The sequence below is a fragment of the Ochotona princeps genome, chromosome 28 (genome assembly GCF_030435755.1).
Source record: "Ochotona princeps isolate mOchPri1 chromosome 28, mOchPri1.hap1, whole genome shotgun sequence".
Classification (NCBI taxonomy): domain Eukaryota; kingdom Metazoa; phylum Chordata; class Mammalia; order Lagomorpha; family Ochotonidae; genus Ochotona; species Ochotona princeps.
Genome location: NC_080859.1, coordinates 24,454,120 through 24,478,941, shown reverse-complemented (window position 1 = coordinate 24,478,941; position 24,822 = coordinate 24,454,120). Strand labels below are relative to the sequence as shown.

Genomic DNA, 24,822 nt, shown 5'->3' with positions numbered 1-24,822 from the left:
GTCAATCAACTGCCCCAGCCAAGTGTTGGCAGTGAATATCAAGGAGACTTTAAGGTGGACTATGTCTGCCAGTTGAGTCTGGGGAGATTTCATCATGCTTGGAGTGGCAAGATTGGCAGCAATTCAGAACAGTTGAGCTATTGAAACCACTTGGGCAGTGCCCTGAGAGCATGCCCCACATCAGGAACCCTGAGATGGTTGGGAAGCTGGATGTGGCTTCTCTCCCCCAGATACAGGAAGGAAACAAGCGAATGTGGAAGCAATGGTCTCACTCACTTTCCTCTAGCCTTTGATCCTTCACACCCTAATCAAATATGTAACATTAATCAAAAATAAAATGTATACAACTAGAAAAAAAATCACTCACTTTTTAGGCTTTTAGTCATCTCACGTGGTCAGTCAATGTTGTTATCATGGATTCATCTGTCATTCAATCTACTAGGTCCTGGAATGTTGCAGTGACAGGTGCAGCTGACAGCTCTAATCCCTCTTGTAGGAAACGAAGAAGCAAGAATATGTAAACGCCTTCAAAAATTCATGGAAAAGGGCTGGCATGGTGCATGCGGCCATTAAGCCACTGGTTGCCACGCCGGTGTCTCATACTAAGTGCCAGTTGGAGTCCAAGCTGCTCCGCTTCAACCCGGCTCTTGCTAATGTGCCCAGAGAGGCAGTGGAAGGCAGCATGCATGTGTGGGTTCCTGATAAACATGTGGGATCCCTGGCTGGAGTTCCTCGTTCCTGTTTCCTGACTTTGGCTGTGGCAGCCTGTGCTACTTGCGATATTTGGGAAATGAACCAGTAAACAGAAAAATCGGTCTCATCCTTTTTGCTTATTTCTTTGCCTTGCAGGTAAACATATAAATGTTTTGGGAACAAGCATAAAATGCTGCCACAAAACTTTGCATAAGACACACTTAACTTTGAATTCCATCGGTCCACCAACGTTCGGTAGCACGCAAAATGAAGGCAAGTTGTGCTGTGGGCAACAGACACAGCAATATGAAACAAACTCAATGAAAATGTGAGGAGGTGACACGCGGCAAATGAGGACTCATGGGGGGAGGCACACACGGGAGGAAAAAGTAAATGCAAAGTCTGAAGTCAGGCCAGAAGAACGAGCAGAAGGGCTGGAGAAAGCAAGGGTGTGGTGGCTGCGGGGAGGGTCCACCCACTGCTGGGGAGGAGCGGGAAGCAAAGTTTCACTTGCCTCAAGTTTGCATCACCCTCTTGATTTACACTGGATCTGAGAAGTGTCCTAGGTGCAAGCCAGCTTACCCACTGGGATACAGTTACCAAGTGTATTCAGTATAGTGAAGTGTCCCCAACAAAAGAAGATCTTTCAAGAGTGAATCCAGGGCCTGGCATGGTAGCCTAGTGGCTAAAGTCCTTCTTGCCTTACACACGCCAGGATCCCACGTGGGTGCTGGTTCTAATCCTGGCAGCCCCACTTCCCATCCAGTCCCCTGCTTGTGGCCTGGGAAAACAGCCAACGATGCCCCAAAGCTTTGGGATCCTGTACCCGCATGAGAGACCTGGAAGAGGCTCTGGATTCCTGACTTTGGATTGGCGCAGCTCTTTGCTGTTGTGGTCACCTGGGGAGTGAATCATTGGACGGAAGATCTTCCTCTATGTATATCTGACTTTGCAATAAAAATAAAATAAATATTTTTCTTTTTTTTTTTTAAAAGTGAATCCAAATGGGCAATAGGCAGATGCACTGCAGGAGAGTAAACAGTCTGAGTTGAATGGGGCGGGCGGGGACACCACAAGGCATTTTTGGGTTCTCGGTGCTCACCAGGAAGAAACGTGGGTGCATCTCCTGAAAAAACTATAGCCTCGAACACTGAGGCATTGAGATGGGAGCATGCCTGCCGCCCACCCTCCCCGACCAGCTAAGCTTAGAACTCTAGTGTCCCTTGCTCAGTCTGAGCACGGCACAGCTGCGAGTCCCCTTTCTCTGCGCTGAGCACCGTGGTTCGGCAGTTCCGTGGCAGGTCTGGAAATGAAGCCTTCCCATTACAGATCCCAACATACGTGTCTGAGTGGCCTGCCGTGGGAAGAGGTGGTGGACTGGCGTAGGCACATTTCTGTGTATCCTAGTGGGAACAGGTTTCTGGAACTGGCTAGAGGAGCTGTGTGAGACTGGTTCTCGGCTAGTTAAACAACCTGCACACACATTTGGGTGTCGACATTAGAGCAGGGTTATGTTTGAGGACAGCTTTCAATACAACCTTGACCTAAAACTCACACTTGAACTTGAACTTACGCTGCTGGTTCTCTGGTTCTTCAGTCAGACTGAAACTGAACCCCTGTTCTCCCGAATGTCCAATTTACTGATCTTGAGAGCCCTCGGTCCCTGTGATCACATGAGCCAGTAGCTTTTTTCCTCAGTCTAGACACTCTCCCCTGCTCCAGACAGACAACTTTTTTTAAAAAAGATTTATTTATTTTCCTATTTAAAAGGTAGATTCACAGACAGGATCCACCATTTGCTGGTCCACTCCAAATTGGCCACAGCGGCTGGAAGTGAGATGAACTGAAGCCAGGAGCTTCTTCTGGATCTCCCATGTGGACTCAGGGGGCCAAAGGTCAACCTCTGCCGCTTTCCCCAGGCCATACGCAGGGAGTGTGATGGGAAGTGGAGCAGCCGGGACGCAAACCAGCACCCGTATAGGATGCCGTCGCTGCAAGGGCAAGGATTAATCTGTTGAGCCACTGTGCATCAGTCCCAGACAGAGAATTTTCTATAAACTCCAGGTGTTCCAGCGATCTTTCATCTAGATCCTGCAGACTTGATCCTTAAGTGACTTAGGAAATACCAGGGAACCGTGTCAAATCTGGCCTTGCCTTCTGAGGCTTTTCCTTCTTCCAAATTTCCAACAGGGGCTGAATGTTCCGTTAGTAGGTAATTGGACAGCAGCTTTTCTCCTCTGCTGTGGGATCCTGCCAGTGCTTTAAGCAATGAAGGTACAAAGGTCACTGCCAAGTTTGTAGGAGGTGAAGTTGGAGGCGTGTGAGCAAAAGGAAAGAAAAACGGAGTCTTATGAGGTGTGATTTAATTTTAAAATGCTTATGCTTCTTTTTAAAAGAATATCCATTTGACCGGATTTCTTTCCCGCTGAGGCAAATGGTAACTGCTACGTATGGAGCAAACCTGATTAAACGTCTTTCTTCTTTCCTGTCAAGGTAAAGGGCATAAGCCCCAGGAATGAAGCATAGCTGGATTCCCAAATGGCTGTTTATGTGGGATCTGGTGCCAAGACCCGCAGAGGGCTCCTGAGCCGCTCTGTGAAAGTAAAGGCAATGGATGCTTTTGCCTACACATGATATTTATTGTATTTCTGTGTAATTTGCCTGGCATTTTGTTGACAACCAAGAGTGGCAGAAATAATAACCCTTGCTTAGAACATACAATTGCATTCATTTTGTTTAGTCATCTCGTATAGGTGCTGGTATTGTGGCATAACAGGAAAGGCCTCCTCTTGCTATGCTGGAATCTCATATGGGCACTGATTTGTGTCTCAGTTGCTGGACATTCAACCCAACTCCCAGGAAAAGTTACTAAGATGATCAAACTTATCAGGTCCCTATCACTCAGGTAGAAGACCTGGATAAAGCTCCTAGCTGCTGTTTTTGGCTCGGCCCAGTCCTGGCTGAGTGGCCACCAGCAGATGGAAGAACTCTCTCTCTCTGTCTCCTCCTCTTTCTGTGAACTCTGACTTCCAAAATAATAATAATAATAATAATAAGAAGAAGAAGAAGAAGAAGAAAAAGCCTTAAAAATCACATAATAAAAGTAATATCTACTGAACTTTACCCACGAGTCTCAGCAGCAAGCCCCTCTAAGCTAGGCCTTAGCTAGGCAGTGCAGGTTCAGTCTTTCTAGTCCTTTATCCCGGCAGGGTCTTCAGAACACAACGAATACCAAGAAATGAGTACCATTTCAGTAATGCTGATGTCAGATCAGCCTCCAACTGTATGGGCAGCCTCTTCCAGGCCAGGCCCATAGCATTTTGCATGATGCTGTTTGAGCATTGCTTTCTGGACAATGGGGGAGTCAGAAGTGTGGGTCAAGGTGCTGGGCCTGCGTTTGCTGAATGTGTAGAGAACAGATTCAGTTTTCCAGGATCCAGAGCAGGTGTGAGGAGTCACCATGGTCTGAGGGCAACAGATGGATGCCTCGATGCAAGTCAGAAACCCAGGCACTCACACAGAGGTCCTGCCATGTGTGAAAGGACTTTAAGGAGTGTGTGGGAAAATGGACTTAAAAGATAAGTTGATTTGAGATGGTTTGAGAGTCCGTTGTCATGCACACCACCTAGTGTTACAGGAAGTGGTAGAAAGTGGCCCACGAACAGCCCTGCTGTCTGGACAGCAGGCAAGAATAGCAGCTGTGAGTATCTTGATTTGGTATAGAGATTATGATTGTGTAAGCTATGCAGCCACAGATAGCTAAAGAGATCTAAAAGTACTTCATGGGTGCCGTGAGTGATGACACTGATGATGGTGGTTATGTGATAAGAGCAGGAGGAAGGGGTGGGCATTTTAAGCAACAGTGAGGGTACCACATGGGTTGCCTGCATCATGTATCATTCTCCTGGCTCATGGCCTAGCTCCGCTTTGGATTCTGACTAGTTTAGATAATGCATACCCAGGGAGCCAGGAGATGGGGGCCCAGGACTCGAGTCTCTGACATCCATATAAGAGATCCATGTTGCATTTAAATTTTAAAAATTTAAATTCTATGAAATTTGATTTGAATTTAAACTTTTTTTTACATTTTATTATTATTATCATCATTTTATGATACAGTTCCATAGGCTGCTGGTATTTCCCTTATCCCAGCCCCAATCCCCCACCTAGTTCCTCTATATCACTACTGAAGTATAGTTCTTCATACACAGTCATATGTCCATCATTGCGGGCATGGACAATGGCAGAGAGTCCATAATCCTATTGTCAAGATATAGTAAACAGTTTCATTTTAAGCCCATCTTTGTCTGGAAGCAGAAATGCATACCACACTACATCCTCACATCTGGATGTTAGTCTGTTTCACACCTACTGTACATCCCCTCAAATGAAAAGTCATAATACAAAATCAACAATAGAAAGAAAAATAGAAATTTATAATGCTATGAAGTTAAATAAGATGTTATTAGATATGACAGTCTCCATTACACAGCTACTATACATCCCCTTAAATGAAGAGCCACAAAACAAAATCAACATCAGGAAGAAAAAAAGAAATTAACAACACCAAGAAGCTAAATGACATGCTACTAAATGACTAACATGTAGCTGAATAAATGAAAATCAAGAACCTTCTAGAAGAAAATGATGTTACTTTTTGATCTAGGAGTCATTGAATGATTTAATCAGAAGAAAGTGTTTTGAAAAGATGAAACTAACCAAAAACATCAAATCCCATGCGATATAGTTTCCGCTGATTTTTGTTGGTGAAGTGTGTCTCTTCTAGACAACAAATAGATGAGTTTTGTATTTTAATCCAGTCTACTAATCTATGACATTTGATTGAGATTAAGCCATTTACATTCAGGGTTAATATGTATGTGTGGTACTTTGGTCATGTCATTTTAGGAATGGGTTCTTCATTGATTTAGTCCTCTGTTGTCATTTTACTGGAATGTTCTTCCCGTTTGCCTTTGGTTTTGGTAGGTGCTATTCCTCTTCTCTGTGAAGAGAACATCTTGAAGTATCCTTGGTAGGGCAGGTTTGGAAGAGGCAAATTCTTTTAACTTTTCTTGACTATGGAAGAATTTTATTTCGTTTTCAAAGACAAAAGAAAGCTTTGCTGGATATGTTATCCTAGGCCGACAATTATTTCTTTTAGAATCTGGAATGTGTCTCTCCATTCTCTTCTTGCCTGTAGAGTTTCCTGTGAGATATCTCCTGTGAGTTTAACTGGCATTCCTTTATATGTCAACTGATTTTTTTCACATGCACATTTAAGGATTTTTTCCTTGTGTTCAATTGAAGAGAGCTTGATGATCATGTGTCTTGGTGAAGATCTCTTTTGATCAGGCCTATTGGGAGTTCTGTGCCTCTCCTGGATCTTGTTTCCCAATTCTTTCTCCAGATTAGGGAAATTTTCCTTTATTATTTCATTAAATATATTTGTAAAACCAGTTTCTCTTTCTGCACCTTATGGGACTCCCATAACTCTTATATTAGGTCTCTTAATAATGTCTTTCAATTCTTGAATACTTTTTTTTTTGCCTGATCCAGATCTGCTTCCAGCTTTTTGTTTGCTTCTTCCTGATGACAGGAAATACCTTCCAATTCTGAGATTCTTTCTTCTGCTTGCTTTATTCTACTTTGAAGACTCTCCACTGTACTTTTAATTTGCTCTATTGTGTTCTTAATTTCTGACATATCAGCTTTGATTTGCTTTATTGCTTCCTTAAATTCTTTGAACTCTTGTATGTGCTTCTCATTGTTGATCAGAAGCTTTAAAATGAGTTTTCTCAATTTTGTGTCCCCCATATTCTTGATGTCTTCCTCAGTTAACTCTGAGGTTGGCATAGGGTTTTGCTCCTTTGCAGGGGAGTTTTCAGTGATATTCATTGTGCCTTTGTGTCTTCTTGTTTTCTTGGTCATTGCACTTCTGGCTAGCAGAGCCTTCTCCCTGGGGCAGGTTTCTAAGCTGTGTCACCCACAGGTCTACAATGCGATTTTACTTATTGCAGTTGGTACACAACCTTTTGCTTGCAGCCACTTGTGCCACAACCTCCAGCGAGTTCCAGGTCTGGGTTCTTACGTTAGATTTCCACCAAGAACTCCATACCCTCAACTCCTGGCTCACCAATCTTCACCTCCTGTGATACCGTGCTGAGGCTGCACCTTTGTCTCTGCAACCTTTCTCCCACTTCTGGTTGGAGCAGGTACCAGGATTAGAGAGACACCAGGTGTCCTGTATAGTTAGGTTGGTGGCGCTGATCTTGCCGGAACCTGTTGGCCGTTAGGTCTGGGTGCCACACGGACCTATTTTGACCCGTATAATGCCACAGTCGGTATTATTTTCCTGCAGGACCAGTGCAATCCACGGAACTCAGTGAGTTTTCGCTAGCTCAGCACATGCGCAGTTCACTGTTGTCCCCTGCGTTTGCCACAGTGTACAAAATGGCGCCTGACGTACCACCACTACAGTTATTGATATGCTGGCTGTCAGATCTGAGGGCTACCCAGACCTGTCTTGGGTGGAACCTATAGAATGCCACGTTGCTGCAGTTCACTGAGTCAGAAATGAGTTCACTCCCAGCTCAGCGTTTGCTCAGTCCTTTCACTTGCCTTTGACTCCTTAAGCAAAATGACACCCATTTCGGCTCAAGGGGGCTGACTGGGCTGTGAAATCCACCCTGTTCTCGCACTGCCAATCTGGGATCTGCTGCTCTGTCTCTGCTCCTGGTCAAAATAAACAGACCAGCAGGACAGATGGTTCTTTGTCTGGGTTTGCCTCCAAAGCTCCCAGTGAAAGTCCCTTCCCACATGGTTGCTGGTGGAGTTTCAGCTGCTGGTGGAGTTCAGATCGCCTATTAGCTGAGTGCCGCTGGATTATCAGTCACCGCAACACCGCACCGTTGTGTCCACTGCTTTCCTGTGTCTGTCAGTCTCCAGGTACCTCTCTGTTGTTGTTCTGTCCTTTCCTATTTCCTGAAATATGTCCTCTCTGCTTCATTCTGATTAAATGTTTCTCAGTCCATTTAAACATGTCCTTTCCCTATTCCGCCATCTTGAGTCTCCCTGAATTTAAACATTTTAAATTAAAATAAAATCCAAATTATCCAAATTGCAATAAAACTTAAAAACAAAGAACAATGTAGAAAACAGTAGTAGCAAAAACTACATTCTGTCTCACCCAGCACCTGAGCCACAAGTGACTACATTAATCTACAGTTAGTAGTAAAGTGAATTCCCTGAGGACGACAGCCCATGATCCACAGCTGTGTCCCGTGGCAAGGCCAAGGATGAGGAGGGATTGGGCCTTCTCCCCAAGTAAGGATGAGCGCTGGTTTCTTGTGCCCTGACGTCTGGCAGTCATTGCCTTGTTCACGTTTTAGGGCAGGCAGTTTTACCTCCTTGGTTGTCATTGCTCATCGACTTCCATTAGTCTGTTCATTAGTGATGCCTTCTTTGCCTTCCCACATTCTGTCTCCTGAATGCCATTGCCGCCAATTCCTCGTGGTAATGCTGCGCTTAGCATTGACTATGACCACTGGCTACCTGTGGAATGTGGCATTTCCAGCAGGGCCTGCTGGCTGCCCGACAGCACTCTGTCACATTGGTATCCAGGAGACAGCAATTTCAGTTGCAGGGAACATGCCGTCACAAAATAGGTAGTTCTAGCAATTCTAGGAGCCTCTCTCTCTCTCTCTCTCTCTCTCTCTCTCTCTCCCTTGCACACACACCCCTTAAAAATCACCTGGATAACACATTCTCACACTTCCATACCTGTTCTTGTTCCTAAATTTATCTCCCACAGAAAACACGCTACACCCATCAGCTAACCAAGGGTGCAGGATCTGCTACGACTGTTTCTTGAAGCCTCCCACATCAGATGAGGCACCAAGATCCCGCATGCTCCCCGAGGACATCTCTTGCATGCTCCCGTTCTCTGTTTCCACTCCTGTTGCTCTGATGTAGAGCCAAACTACCGCTCTCTGTCTAGACTGAAGATAGGTCCACCTTAATAAATGCACTGGGCACTGATGGTTAGTATCTACAGTTACCTTTTCACAAACGTGTGAAAGCATTTAGCATCAGCATCTCATTTTACAGGTACTAGAACAGCAACAAAGCAACATTTACTGAAGGGATGGATCTGGCATTGTGGTATATCAGGGTAAGTCACTCCCTGGGACACCAGCTTCTCACATGGGTGCCAATTCAAATCCCAGCTGTTCCTCTTCCCATCCACCTCCTTGCTAATGCGCCTGAGAAATTGGCAGAAGATGGCTCAAGTCCCTGCACCTACATGTGGGACCTAGAAGAAACTCCTGGCTTCTGGTTTCAGCCTGGCCTAACCCTGATTGTTATGGCCACTTGGAGAATGAACCAGTGGATGGAAGATTCCCTCTCTCTCTGTCTCTCCCCTTCTCTGCATCTTTGCCTTTCAGATAAATAGCTACATTTTTAAAACAGAAGAGAGCAATGTTTGGTGTAGTGTGTGTTGTAGCACAGCACGTTAAGCCACAACTTGCAGTGTTGAGTCCCAGCTGGTCAGATTCAGTTCCGGTTAGCACACTGTAAGCTCAGTGGGTTTAAGCACCTGGGCCTGTGTCACTCATGCGGGAGACCAAGATGGAGCTCCTGACTGGTTGCTTTTGACTGATTTCGATTTGGCTATTGTAGCCATTCGAGAAGTGAAAACAGTTGGGAGGCAGATTTCTCATTCCCTCAGCCCCACTCCCATCACTATGTCTTCCAAATAAGTAAATGAATAAATAAAACCTTATTTAAAAGAAATACTTGAAGATACATCAGGTCATATCGTAATGACTTAAACCCAGGTGTGTGTAACTCTCCATCTGTGTCATTTCCGTGTGAGCACTCAACCTTCCCAGGTGGTCCAGGCAAGGCTGGCACCCCTAGCTTGGGGACCACCCCTGGCTTGGGGACCACCGCTAGCTTGGACACCACCGCTGGCTTGGACACCACACTTGGAAAGCCGTCACATTAGGAGGCACTTTCTTGATCACTTCTTCCTGACAGCTGACATAAATGAGCCTAATGGTTGAGCAGGCTGGTATGAATCCTGGAGCTGCCATGGGCTCTGTGCTGAGGGCCATGTCATTTAAACTCATGGGCACAGTCAACTCTCCAGTGAGATGGAGAAGGGCCCCACTCTGCAGGCGCGTTGGAGGACTGTTTAACGTGGGCTCTGCTCGCTGGAACCCTGGAGAACCTAGTCAATATTTGCTGTGAGAATTTTGCAAGTCTCTAAAATTTAATGTTGCTTATGGTTTGTTGTTGAACTTTTTATTTCTGCTCTGTTTGATGTCACTTATTATGTCACTCCCATTGCACTTGACATTTCTTTTTTGGAAAAAAAAAAAAGCTATTCATTTGAAAGGCCAAATTACAGAAACAGAGAGAGAAAGAGGAAGAGACAAAGAGAGATATTGCCTATCCATTCACTCCCTGGATGGCTGCGGCAGCCAGGACTGGGTCAGGCCGAAGCCAGGGGATTTGGCTGGTCTTCCACATGGGAGCAGGGGTCCTAGTACTTTGGTGATTCTTTGGTGTTTTCCTGTATGCGTCAGCAGAGAGCTGGATCAGAAGTGGGGCAGCTGGGACCCAAATGGTACCCCTATGGGATCTTGGCACTGCAGGCAGTAGCTTAACTCACAATTCCATGACACAGGCCCCACTTGACTTGTTCCTTGGATCTTTGCATAGTCTTCTCCACCACTCAGATTTCCACTGAAATAAATGAGCTCTGAGAAGTCTTGAGTGTAATAAGAGTCCCCTTCTGCATAGGCCCAACAAGCCCTAAGCTTTCAACTTTATTGGCATGAACAAATTTACCTTACGAATGGATTCTGTTAATATCTCCTTAATCTTGGTCAGCCTTTTGCCCTTTGTCTGATGATTATTATTCAAGGATTGCTGACTTGATTTTCTTTTAAAAAACCCACTTTCTGGAATGTGAAAGCCTCTATAATAGCTTTGCTTTACTTCCACAAGTACTCCCAATTTTTTTTCTTTCCTTCTGTCCTGCCCTCCCCAGCTTCTTAAGTCGGACACTTCAATCAATCCACTTCCTGCATAAAGTGTCCCTCGCATGTTGAGTTTCTCACTTAGGGCAGCTTACTCCCTGTGTCTCTTTCTGTAGGCTGGAGCTCCTTGAGGCACTGAAGCCTGCTAGAAATCAGAAGGCCTGCACTTCAGAATCAGCGGAGGATTCTGAGACCAGGGAGGTGAGGCTTTCTCCATTCCTGCAAGTGGTATCAATTGAAACTCCAAATGCACACAAAGATAGGGTTCGGTAATGAAACCCGGGAGAGACCATGGATTTCTTCCTCCTTGGTTTGCAGCAAATCCAGAAGTTCTCTCATAGTCCCATTTCAGCCAAGGGTGCACTGTTTTCTAGCCTCCCTTCACAGAAAAGGCAGCCCTGCAGGGGTCCTAAATTGTTGGGATCTTTCCAATTCCCTGCTTCTCCTCATCCAGCTTCCCTTTCTGCCTGCTCCATCTCATGTGGCTACCACGGTCCCAGGGAGATGCTAAGCTAACTGTTATTCCGCAGAATGTCTTACTTTCTCTGTTTGATTCTTCAGAGTTTGCTAGCTTTATTGCTGGTTTGGATATTCATTCAAGGCAAAATAAAACAGAACCAAAAAAAATCTGCTGTGTCCAACCTATGCTTTGGGGAATAGAAAGAGTTATTGTTAAGACTATTCATGGGGCTGACACAATGGCTCAGTTAGATAATCATCCACCTGCAGGTTCTGCCATCCCAAAAGGGGCCCAGTTTCTGCTCCAGGTGCCCCACTTCCCATCCAGCTCCCTGCCTGCGGCCTGGGAAAGCAGTACAGGATGGCCCAAAGCCTTGGGACCCTGTACCCACGTGAGAGAGCCATAAGAAGCTCCTGGCTCCTGGCTTCAGATCAGCTCAGCTCTGGCCTTTGCAGCCCTACTCTAGTGGCTCTTAAGCATTGTGTAATGGTCTTCTCTCTTGCTTATTGAACTCAGCAGTGTGTGAATTTGTCTGATTTGTCTGAGTTCATGTTTTGATCATCGCCCAAATAAATGCAAATACCTTTAAGACCAGGACTTCTGCTTTTGCTGGCATAAAGTGAAACACATTTACAATCTGCTGGCTCACTCACACTGATTTATTCAGTGGAGTATATATATCTTACACAAAGCTTTAAGAGAACCATTTATAGTTGTTACAGGAAATAGGAGAAATGTTTCCATGGCATTAAGGTGTCAAATGAGATTATGAAACAGTGTATGGCTTGAGCTCCATTATAAAACATGTGTACATGTGTGTGTGGTTGCGTCCATTTGAAGCTGAAAGGATAAACAGCTGATTTTCAACTTATGCTGTGCAACCAAATGTAACCTGAACACGTGGAATTCACCCAAGGAAGCAGAGGGTCTGGCTTGACAGCACACTGCACTGTAAGGTTCCGGCCATTCCATCAGGGGACTGTGGCCCTGAGAGCTGTGTCTCACGGCCACTGCTCAGCACGAAACAAAAGCATCCCATCAGATGAAGGGAACAGGCTCCAATGCACCAAAGCACAACAGTTGCATCCTTGCGTCACTTCCTGTCTGAAGAACTGGAGAGGTGAGCTAGTGGGCTCCAAAAAGCAAAGAAGATAAGGAAAGGGAGGGCCAGTGCTGCAACAGAGCACGTAAACCCTCTGCCTGGAACGCTGGCACCCACATGGGTGCTAATTCATGTCTTAACTGCTCCATTTCTGTTCTATCTCCTTGGTAACATGCCAGGGGAAGCAGCGGAAGATGGGCGAAGCATATAGGTGCCTGCTACTCCCCACGGTGGGAGACCTAGAAGCTCTTGGCTCCTGCGTTTGGCAAGACCAAACCAAGGCCTTGTGGCCACCCAGGGAATAAACCAGTGCACACAAGATCTCTGTGTGTCTCTTCATGTCCCTTTCACTCTTTCAAATGATAATAAATAAGTAAATCTTTCAAAAAGGAACTGGAAAGGCATTTCTGCTTGGTATAAAGGATTTACCCTGTGTACATCCATTGCAATCAAAATTCTCACAGGTGTCAGGCATTAATTCTTTCTTTTTTCTTGAAAAAGAAAGACTATTGTCCTGCTTAACACCAGATGAAGAAGAGATCCAAAATCAAAATTCGCAATACAGCTTTTACCGAATGCATGTGATTTTCACATCATCATAACATTGAAAAATCATCATAAAATAAGTCAGGCATCCTCTGTACATAAAACTATTGGCTTTTTATTTCCAGCACTGGTGGGATTTTCTGTCATTTTTCTATCATTGTAACACCACTTTCCTATTGAAGACTTTGAATGTATGTTTCTAATCAGGGCAAGAGAAAAACACATGTAAAGTTTCAGCATATCTGTTAATTTCACAGTGTATGTTACAGATTAAAGCTTGACTGCTTTTCTTCTTAAGGACTCAGCCAACACAGTCTGTGGCCACTTCTAGCTTTCTTTACAACCAACAATAAGCCATTTTCAGGCGTCTCCTTTTGATTATTCTCATCACTGCTCTCCTAACGGTAAACATTTTATTTGTGTTTTATGTACATTCTACTGGAATACAAATCATGTGCATTTTGTATTTGGTACTGCGAACAATATTAGTCTGTTACTCTTGTTTAGTAGAAAGGAAGGACACCAAAATAAGTTCCCTGTCAGCCCTGGGAGAGGAAAGGGATGTGGAAATTTATCTTAAAAATTGGCAATTCAAGGAAACCCACCTCAGGTGGAAGCCTAAGAAAGATGGACCATGGAGGCCCCATCAGAAACCAGGTTATATTAAACCCACACCAAGGTATGAACAACACACATATGCTATTTTTGAATTTGTAATAGTTAAACCAGGCTAACTATTAAATCATAACATCTTAGTGGCTTTACACAGTTCAAGTTCATTTTCGCCTGATGTAATGTAACTGGTATGCAGGAGTTAGTTTTGAAGAAGAAATTCAGGGCCCTGTCTCCTTCTATCTTGTAGCTGTTACAGAGAGAGAGAAAAAGGAGGAGAAGCATGGGGGGGACAGGAAAGGAGGGAAAGAGAGGGAGAGAGAAGTTATGGGGCCAATTTGAACCTTGTCTACATCATCTCTGCCCATTCTGTTGGAGAGCATTCAGTCCCAAGTTCACACCTAACTATAAGATAGGCTGTAATAGGCAGCCCAGGTGTGTGCCCACAAGGTCAGGACACATTTAAATGGCAGAATGATGAACTTATGACTGATTCTAAAAGACTATGCTATTGTAATGACATGGGGGAAAACAGTGGGGGCGCGTGTAGGGGAAATCCCAGAGCCTATGGAGCTGTATCATGAGATAATAAAATAAATACAAAAATTTAAAATAAAAAAGAACTAATGTAATTTTTTTAATGTATCTGAATGATATTATCAGAGACAGTGAGATCGTCCATCTGCTAGCTTAGTCCTCACATTTTTGCAGCAGCTAGAACTGGGATGGGCTAAGACCAGGAAGCAGAAACTAAATCCGGGTTTCCCACCTGAGCGGCCAGGAAGCAAGTCCTTGAGCCCTCACCTGCCATCTCCCAGGGTGTGCGTAAACATGAAGCTGGAACCAGAGGTGGAACTGGATTCCAACTCAAGCACTCTGAAAAGGGCTGCAGGTATCCCAAGCCGGGACTGAACCGCTATGGCCGTCGTGCGCCCCAGTGAGGAGCTGTCCTTTCTCATCCATTTGAGAGACAGTCAAAGAGCCAAAGTCAAAGAGAGAAAGAACCTTCCTATGGGCCAGTTTGCTCCTCCAATGCTGTCCTGACTAGGCCACAAGCAGATGCCGGGGGATTCTGTCCTTGTCTCCCAAGCAGGTGGCTGGAACTCATTTGCTCGAGGCACACCACTGCTTGTCATTGTCTTTATTGACTGGAAGCTGCAGTCAGAATCCAGAACACAGGCACTCAGATACAAGGGGAAGATATCCGAACGGAACTTGTCACTGGTGGACCAGACACCTGTGGCTGAAAACTTAGTTAATCGTATTTAAAACAAAAGAAACAAACAAAAGTAAATGCAAACTCTCCTTGCTTCATCTCTTTTTCAATGTGATTGTGACTTGCCCACACCTAATAAAAGAGATTCTAAGTCAAGCTGGCTGACCACCTGTCTGCTACGACTGTCCCTAGCTTCTTTGGACCAATACACTTATACTTCCCTAAAACCCCAACTCCCATGTGTGTCCTATACATATTGGAACCCAAGCACACATGCCAAAGACTCTAATAGACTCTAAATTACTGGGTATTTATCAATGATTGTAACTGACATATTAAATTATCAAACACCATGGCCAGCTCTGTGGCCTAGCAGGTGAAACTACTACCTACAGTGTCGATACTCCATATGGTTTGTGTCCTGGCTGCTGTACTTGCAGTTCAGCTCCCTGCTATGGAAGATAAATGTTTGGGTCCTTGACACTGACGTGGGAGACTCAGATGAAACTCCTGGATCCTGGCTTGGACTTGGCCCAGCCCAGCTGTGACAATCATCTGGGAAGTGAAAGACAGAGCTCTCTTTCTCTCTCTCTTTATGACTCTGGCTTTGAAACAAATTAATAAACAATTCAACAACTACATAAATACATTAGTAATCATGCACATTTTTTGTGGTTTATCCTGAAGTCTAGCGGCCATTTCACTAAACTTCAAAAAGCTCCGCACACTGGTAACAATGGAAGGACCTGAGTGGACTCCTCGGCTATTGCTTGGCTAACTGAGCACCAGTGTTGTTGGTCAGTGAGACAGAGAACATGGGGAGGCTTGTTCTAACGAAGAGTGTTGGGGTACAATTCATCATTTCGGTCTATTCTTAATAAACTGGAGATGCTTCTGGGAGCTCAGCAGAGGGTGGCTGGTAAGCAGTGGCTGTAGAAGCTGAGGCAGGTAGCCTAGACATACCAATTTGTGTTTCGTCTGTAAATGAAGAAAACGGACAATATGAAAAGCATATGACGTTGAATAAAGATGGCCTCATCCCCAAGAGACAGAAATTCCAAAATGTAGTGACAAGTGTGTAACGAGAGAGAAAGAGAGAGAGAGAGAGAGAGAGAGAGAGTGAGAGAGAGAGAGAGGGAGAGAGAGCAAGCATCTCGTGAAGCAGGACAGACAGGACGTCAAAAGTGTGCGGCCAAGTCCAAAGGCAGTTGAAAGCTCCCAGGAGACAAACCATAGAAAGTGTTCATTGGCTTCAACTCCGTGTGAGGCACTGCTGACTACAACCAACTTTGAAACATGAAAAATGCTGCGGATAGAAATCACGTTGTTGGGCAGGAGGGTATGTGGGGAGTAAACAAACAGAGCCAAGGAAAGCAAACAGCTGTGTGCAGTCCTTCACTGTGGAATGGTACAAGAGAGAGACGGGAGAAATGAGAAATGATGAGGAATTCAGCAAAACAAGGTGTTTTCCTCTTTTGCAATGTAGGAAACTAGATTGTGCATGAAAAAATATCCAATATTTTCAAAGGGGATTACTGGGTGTATTTTCAGTACAGCGTTAGGGTGCACCTTTTACAACTCTTTAGAAAAAAATATCACAATCGTGTAGTGGTAGAGATTAACCAGTAGAGACATAAACCATTTCAATCCAGAGTAAACAAACGGATTACAAGTATAGACCTGTTGGATTTGATGGGTGTCTTATATCAAAATGAAAAATCTTCTCCTAAGCTTTCTTTGTTGAGCTGTGCATAGAATTTCAAGTGCTGTTTAGATCAGCTTTAAGATCTGACCAGCCCTTCCCTTTATTAATCATGTATTATCTGCTTTATTTTATATTTGCTGAAGGATGGTGATTTTTTCACTTCTCAAAAAATGATTCCCTTTGTTACATAAACTAATGGAAGAAATACAAGAGACTGATACTACTGTATTCAGTAAATAATGAGGATTTTTTACATTAACCAAAGATATTTAAAAATTAATATGAGATAGTGGAAAACAGTCCATCTTACAAAACATAGTTTATTTTTGGATTCAATGTTTCTGGTGTTAATTTGTGCATCCAGCATTTTCTACATAATATGGCAGAGCAACTATGATAAATCAATGAAATAGGTATATTTTCTTATTAAAAAATAATGTACATAAGGCCCTGCAGCATGGCCTAGTAGCTAAAGTCCTTGCCTTGAACACCCCGGGATCCCATATGGACGCCGGTTCTAATCCCGGCAGCTCTGCTTCCCATCCAGCTCCCTGCTTGTGGCCTGGGAAAGCAGTCGAGGACAGCCCAGGGCTTTGGGACTCTGCATCCATGTGGGAGACTGGAAGGAAGTTCCTGGCTCCTGGCTTCGTATCAGCATGGCACTGGCCGTTGCAGCTCACTTGGGGAGTGAATCATCTGACGGAAGATCTTCCTCTCTGTGTCTCTCCTCCTCTCTGTATGTCTGACTTTGTAATAAAATAAATAAATCTTAAAAAAAAGTAAAAAAATAATTCCCTTGCAGTTGTCAAACCAGCGTAAAATGGCATGTTGAAAGGGCAGATCCAGCACGAACTTCATGAAGCTGAGAGGAAGCTTATGGGCTGGAGAGTAACTTCACAGAGAGGGGAACAGGGGCAGTCCTAGGCAAGAAAGTCCTGGAAGAGACATGGACTTCCCAGGTTCAAACAACACTACATCATGTGCAGTGGGAAGCATATAGAATTTGTATGCCAAGTCCATTAAGAAATTCTGATCAAAATCAATTTTAACTGCATCAAGTCCATTAAAAAAAAAAAAAAAACATAGAGGTCTACACAGAGACCCAAAGCTGAGTACTCTAAGAGGTCCCCTGATCCATTTGTGAATGGGAGTTGAAAGGAGTGGCTTGATTCCATCAGCAGGGTCTTTAAATGACCCCTAGCATATGTTTAGTTCTGGGCAGTGTTCAGGGAGCTTCCTGGGAGCCCAGGCCTGATTTTAGAGCCCCATCACCTCTTCCAGGCTGCTCTGTTGGCACTGCAAGAAGCTGTGCAGCTCAGGAGTGCAGTGGTTATTGTGGAAATAGAGCAAATGTGGCTTCAAGCAGCGGCGCACAACTCCCCAGCTCCCAAAATAAACTTGCTTACATAGTATGTAAAACCCTCCCAATCACTCCTTCAGGTTTCTTGGCTGAAAAGCCAATTTCCACCAAAAGGAAATATTCCATTAGCCAGGACAAGGAGCTCCATTCACAAACGTTTATGTCGCTCTTACTATAACTCTGTTTTAGAACCTCCATTGGAAAGGCCATATTTTTTCTTTTTGGTTGGGGGTGGTCCATTTTGTGTGTTAGGGGAATCAAATTATTCTCCTTAAATACATGATGGATCACCACCTACCTTCCCTTTTTAGCTGGCTAGCCACCCAGGGTCTGAGGAGCTTGAGTAAGGTTCATGGTAAATCGCTAAGGCACGGCTCATTTGAGAAGTAGATTTTGTTCAGAAATCCCCCCACCAGTTGCTACATTTTTTTATGTTGTGAATTTGTTTTGGGCAAGGATTTAACTATTGGTAAATTTGTCTAGTATACAGTTCTTATAAATAGAAAGCAAAAATGAATGCTTTTGATGGCAAGAAGAATGATGGTAATGAAAACAGAAAGGGTCAAAAGTATGTGGGAAATGTTGTGATGTGGGCCAGGCAGGAAGAGAGTTCATCCTCGCGGTGGGACAGGACACAGTGTGGAAGTCACAGCAGACACAGCTCATCAGCTGGGCTTTGGCACTGCTGACACTAGAAGACAGGCTCTTCTCGACTCTGGACTTCTATGCATTACAGTGACTGGTTAGCAAAGAGATGTGATTGCAATGTCTGTCTGACTCATGCAAACCAAAAAAAGAGAACTTCTCCCACTGACTCTTCTCTTTTTCTCTTTAGGATCTCCTTGTTGTAGTTTATCACTCGTTCACATGATTTGGGATAAACACTAGATGGTCACACTGCTAGACGTGACGCTGCACAGTGCTGAGAGCATCCATGGGGGGCACCATTAGCCACCAGCCAAGACCACATGCTCCTTACCAGGTGCCTATGTGCACTTGCAGGGAAGAAGAAAGACATGTACACAGATGACTGTTCTTCCCCAGGAGTGCAAAACCACAGGCAGCAAACAGGAAGCCCAAACATTTTGACTTGCTGCAGAGGAAAGGGCTCAACATCAGTCCTTCGTCTTCTGCCAGGGTTTCAGTCACCTTCTATTCCTAGGGCAAGGCAGACAAGGGTAGGAGGACAGAGAGCAGAGGTAAAAGGGGATTGTGGGGCAACTCATTTCCACTCACATCCCAAAGTCTCCTTAACAACAAGGGCGGTACACACCACATGTGAATAGTCTGAGCTGAGTATGCCCTGTACTAACATATCCTTACAATATATCTTGTGCAATAAGTGCAACCAACTCCTTTTTACACATTAGGGATCTTAGGCTTGAAGAAGGCAATGTGCCTCAAAGGATACAGCTGGCAGGTGTTGGAATCCAAGTTCAAATAGTTACAATACAGTCCCATTGAAAGTTGGTAGGCATTCAACCTCCTTGAGTCCATGTTATCACTGAATGGACAGATGTGTTTGGTGCCTCACTAAGCACACAGTGGTTGTATGACCTCCAACAGGGCAGCAGCATCACACAATTGGAATCAGTCAAACTGGATACCAGCATCATCCAAGCAGACAGAGGCATCACAGCCAGTTGTACTCAGTAGGCGTTCAAAGCCACTGATTCAACAAGTCTCCTCTTCAATGATCGATCATATTATTAGAGAGAAGAAGAAGAAACAGCTAAAATTTAATATTAAATAAGCATCACTCATCCTAACATAATACATGATAGTTTTTAAAGTATTCTTTTTTAAAAAAAAAGATTTATTTATTTTTATTGGAAAGTCAGATATACAGAGAGGAGGAGAGACAGAGAGGAAGATCTTCCATCCAATGATTCACCCCCAAGTGACCGCAATGGCCGGTGCTGAGCAGATCTGAAGCCAAGAGCCAGGAACTTCTTTCAGGTCTCCTATGCAGGTGCAGGGTCCCAAGGCTTTGCTCTGTTCTTGACTGCTTTCCCAGGGAACAAGTAGGGAGCTAGATGGGAAGCAGGGTTGCTGGGATACGAACCAGTGCCCATATGGGATCCTGGCGTGTTCAAGGTGAGGACTTTAGCCTCTAGGCCACTGTGCCAGGTCCTAAAAGTATTCTTCAACAGACCTATAACTGTTTTCTAAAGGACTATATTATTGTAATGAAGTAAGGGAAATCAGGGGTAGAAGGGGAAGTCTCAGAGTCTTTGAAACTGTATCGTAAAATAAATAAGTTGATTTTGAAAAGTGTTCTTGTATCTACATGCTGTCCCACTAGAATCTGAACCTCCCACCTCTGGGCACTGCAGGCTGGACTTGCTGGTGGCCCTTTCCTACACTTCTGCAGAACAGTGGTCTTAGCTTTCTGCACACTCTGAACTTGGTGGAGGATTGGACCTGTGATCATACGATGAATTAGAAGAATGTTATCACAAAAATTAAAAGAAACAAAACCAAGAAGGAAAGAGGAAAGTATCATGTGTATAAGATTGTATATATGAAATATACAATATCTATTTTTTAATAAATTAAACAATTTAAAAAGACTTAAAGTTCCAATCAGGAGTGATGGTGCTCAGAAGGGAGAAACACGATCCTCAGGTTATTGAGGGGATCCTTGAAGGGGAAGTCTTGAGAAGAGATTGGATCTAAGGGTTGAGTAGGGCCCCACCTCTCTCTGCTTCCTAACTCATTCTAAGATCCTTCCTGTACACACACTGCACCGTGGCCATTCCCTAAGCTCACTGAATGGCTGAACCAGTGAGGCCACATGAACTCGGGCTGTGAACTTCCACGTCCATGAGGCAAAATAAACCTTTTTCGTTCCTAGGGCTCAGACATTTGATAGCAAGGGAAAGCTGACTCATACAACCTCTCTGTCCACACCGCCACTCCCACAGGTGTCCTTTGAAGTTGACTCCAGAGTAAAATTGCAAGCAGAACTGACTTAGTGAATTAAGTGTCATCTTTGGAACCTGATCCCAGGGTGCATATCCCATAATTATGACTATTCTATCATCTGCCTTTCCATGGGTTAATTACATAGCCTCTCTCAGCCTCAAGTTTTTTTTTAATCTATCAAATAACATTGACCGTGCCAACATCTCAGAGTTCATAAGAGGAATAAACAGAATGAGCCCCAAGAGTCCAGCAACTTCTGGCACATCAGAGTCAACACAGCTTGCTTCCTGTAGTTGCTTCAAGTTCATTACTCTTATTTTTGCATAGCTAGTAAAAAAAGGGGGGGCTCCCACTTGTCATGGAAGTTTCTGGAACCTCTGCTTCTACTACTTGACAAGACTTGGTTCATGAACTTGGCCAGAGAACAGCTAGTGTGAGTTCTAAGCCTTGTCTGTTTGCTCCCTCCTGCAGTAACGAGGAGCCTTCCTCCCCGGAACTCTGGCCTCTCTCCCACCTGTTAGATGCTGTACTGTTTGTGCCTGACAAGCTCGTGACCTCCTGCTTCCCAACACAAAGGGCATCACAGCTCCAGGGACAGGGACACAGGGAGACATCAGCCGCCCGAACTTTCCCTGGAAAGAAGACCTCTATCATGTCAATGGTCGTCTAGACATGTGCACAACTTGGGAGCCCAAAGACAGTCCTGGACCTCAGAAATGCCAGTCTTATTGGGGCTCTGGTTTAGCAACGAGGATTTTTCAAACAAGGACCCACCCTTGTCTTACCAGCAGGTGCCTCTACCAGAAAGTACATTCAGGTGTCACAAGCTCTCCTTACAGTGGCTGACGCAAGAGGCCTTGAAAGTCAAGGACTCAGGGGGACCTCAGGCTCTTTCACGGCTGACAGTTCATCTGTTGGAATCCTGGGGTAGGAGGATGATTGGGGTGAGAGTACAGGCTTAAGGGGGTTTACAAAAGCATACAGATGTTATTGTGACAATGGAATGTTAAAGGGAGAATGTGAAAGAGAGGTGTCTCTTGGGAGCCATTCAGTAGCAGGGTCACATATGAGACTTCGGGAAGCATTTCCTTTTTGCTCAGAGACAATCAGCTACCCAGGTGGTGTCTGGGTAAGGTTTCCTAGCCAGCACCTTTTTGACCTGATTAGGAAGCCATTCATAATTTACATCTCTTTGGTCTTATACAACCACCATTTAGCTCCTTAGCTCACAAACCTCTTTGTGCCTTTGCCTAGAGCGGCAGCAACATTGCCTTTCAAAGAAGCAGCCCAGCCAGGCTGATGTGAGGTCACTGTGGGCTACTGCAGACTCAGGACCCAGAACTCAGGCTTTGCTCCTGCACTGTGAAAATCAGGGCCAGGGCTGGCACCGCTGGGAGGACTGGCCTGGGAGGACTGGGCCTGGGAGGACTGGCTGGGAGGACTGGCCTGGGAGGACTGGCTGGGAGGACTGGCCAGGGTTGGCAGGGCTGGTAGGACTGGCCTGGGAGGCCTGGCTGGGAGGGATGGGAGGACTGGCACCGCTGGGCCAGGGCTGGCAGGGCTGGGAGGATTGGCCTGGGAGGACTGGCCTGGGAAGACTGGGCCTGGGTGGATGGCTGGGAGGACTGGCCTGGGAGGACTGGCCTGGGAGGACTGGCCAGGGTTGGCAGGGCTGGGAGGACTGGGCCTGGGAAGACTGGGCCTGGGAGGACTGGCTGGGAGGACTGGGCCTGGGAGGACTGGCTGGGAGGACTGGGCCTGGGAGGAATGGGAGGACTGGCTTGGGAGGACTGGCCAGGGCTGGCAGGGCTGGCAGGGCTGGGAGGACTGGCCTGGGGAGGATGGGGCCTGGGAAATCTGGGCCTGGGAGGACTGGCTGGGAGGGATGGCCTGGGAGGACTGGCCTGGGAGGACTGAGCCAGGGCTGGCAGGGCTGAGAGGACTGGGCCTAGGAAGACTGGGCCTGGGAGGACTGGGCCTGGGAGGACTGGGCCTGGGAAGACTGGGCCTGGGAGGACTGGCTGGGAGGACTGGCCTGGGAGGCATGGCCTAGGAGGACTGGGCCTGGGAGGACTGGCTGGGAGGACTGAGCCAGGGTTGGCAGGGCTGGGAGGACTGGCCTGGGAAGACTGGGCCTGGAAGGACTGGCTGGGAGGACTGGCTGGGAGGACTGGCCTGGGAGGCATGGCCTAGGAGGACTGGGCCTGGGAGGACTGGCTGGGAGGACTGGGCCTGGGAGGACTGGCCTGGGAGGACTGAGCCAGGGTTGGCAGGGCTGGGAGGACTGGGCCTGGGAAGACTGGCCCAGGAGGACTGGCTGGGAGGACTGGGCCTCGAGGACTGGGCCTGGGAGGACTGGGCCTGGAAGGACTGGGCCTGGGAAGACTGGCTGGGAGGACTGGGCCTGGGTGGATGGCTGGTAGGACTGGCCTTGGAGGACTGGGCCTGGGAGGACTGCCCCGGGAGGACTGGCCTGGGAGATAGTTACAGGATGTGGTGTTCGGGGGTGGGATTGGTGAAGTGTCCGTGGACCTCACCCAGCTTCTCAACTCTCAGCCACTGACAGGTAAGGAAACTGGCTGCCTCACATTTTTCTCACCTGAAGGTAGAAGAGATGAAGAAAGCCAGCTTGGGATCTAGGAGCTGATCAAACCGACCTCTGTGATAAGGCTGGCGGTTCCTTCAACCAGCTGCTGATGTTAAAAACTCGATCGTAAAAATCTAAGGCAGTTGGGAGTTGCGCCTTTTAAAATTCTCTTCTCTTGTGGCTTTGTACTTCTTAGCATGTTGAAAGCTCAGTAGAATGAACTGCTTTAAAAAAAAAAAACAACCTCTGCAAATCCATTAACCCTGGGAACAAAGCATGGGGCTTCAGGTCAGCCAAGGTTGGTGCTGCCACTTTGTACTCCCAAAGTCTTTTGTCCCCCATCTTTACAGAGCTAAAGCTTCAATCCTATAAGAAGGCCCGATTCCATGGAGGCCATTGTATTTATTCACCTTCTAAGGTGAGCTCTTTCATCCACAATACCTGCCTCTGCTAACCATGTTTTATTTACACATCTGGTTCTTAAATTCTACTTTTGTAGAGAAGAGAGGCAAATAGAGATTTTAAGAAGAGAACATGTTTGTATCAAAAGTCATTAGGTCTTCAACAGATGGAAAGCAAACAAAGAACATTGTAGAAGCTCTTTTTTTTTTTTTTTTAGATGAATTGAAAAAATGTCCCTGTGTGGTTTGAATGGAAACAGAGGGAAAATATTCCACTTTCAATGGGTACTTCCTCTGTTTCAAGCTGGTGAGAAAGGCTTCAATAACAGGTTGTACAGAATGTTACTTCAAAGGCCTCCATTTGGCACATTGGCTCCTCTCGCCACAAACTTGATCCAAAAACGATTGAACTTCCCCCGGCCAGGGATGTGCAAAAATGGCACACAGCACCCCTAGCCACACACGCATGCAATGTGTGAATTCTCCCATTCCTGCTCCCTCATCCAACTGGACAGTACTTTTTGCAGAGCTAAAAAGAAATGAATCAAATTTATAAAAGGGTATGTGTGAAAATGCCAACTGAAAAATGAAAATCAGATGTTTTTCCAGGCTGGGCCTGAAGGGCTTTGCTGAGACATTCCGCATCCTACCAGCCGTGGAACTGGGTGGACGCTGGGGTTCTGGAGAGTGGCAAGGCCAAGGGAGGAGTTGATAGTTCTTTCAAGTAGTTTTAAAATAGCTACATCTCCTGAAGGAGCAGCATTTCACATTCGTTCTTTGGGGGCATAGCATCTATGCAGTACAATATATATTTTTTTCTGAATCTTTGCTGCTATACTTTTGGCTGTTGAAATTCTTAGGAAAGAAAGCAAACCTTTCCACCAAAGTGAATGCCCTGGTAGCATGACCATGCCCAAACTTGGGGAAAAAAAAAAACACATTTTTTTTCCAGCTCAGTACATTAATAGACTCCCAAAAAGATTTATTGAGAACATGGAGTGATGGGAAGGTAATATTTTATATCACCGTATTTATTTTGATACATCCTTGATGTGAGTTGCTATAATCAGAGCCAACTTCTCAGCAACAGAATTCATTTCGTGACCCCGGTTTGGCACACATTCAGTCACCTTTCTTTGAAATGACTGCAGGGGGCAAGTGCAGGT

At 45.5% G+C, this 24,822-nt stretch overlaps 1 long non-coding RNA gene across 1 annotated transcript; it reads right to left on the bottom strand.

Moving 5' to 3' along the window:
- Nucleotides 1-15,420: 15,420 nt before the first annotated feature.
- LOC131478209 (uncharacterized) lies at nt 15,421-23,429 on the bottom strand. Its single transcript, XR_009244361.1, has 4 exons — nt 23,268-23,429; nt 21,443-21,579; nt 18,720-18,892; nt 15,421-15,653 (listed from the first exon to the last, which is right to left on the bottom strand). It is a non-coding gene; the product is annotated as an uncharacterized LOC131478209 (long non-coding RNA).
- Nucleotides 23,430-24,822: the final 1,393 nt, after the last annotated feature.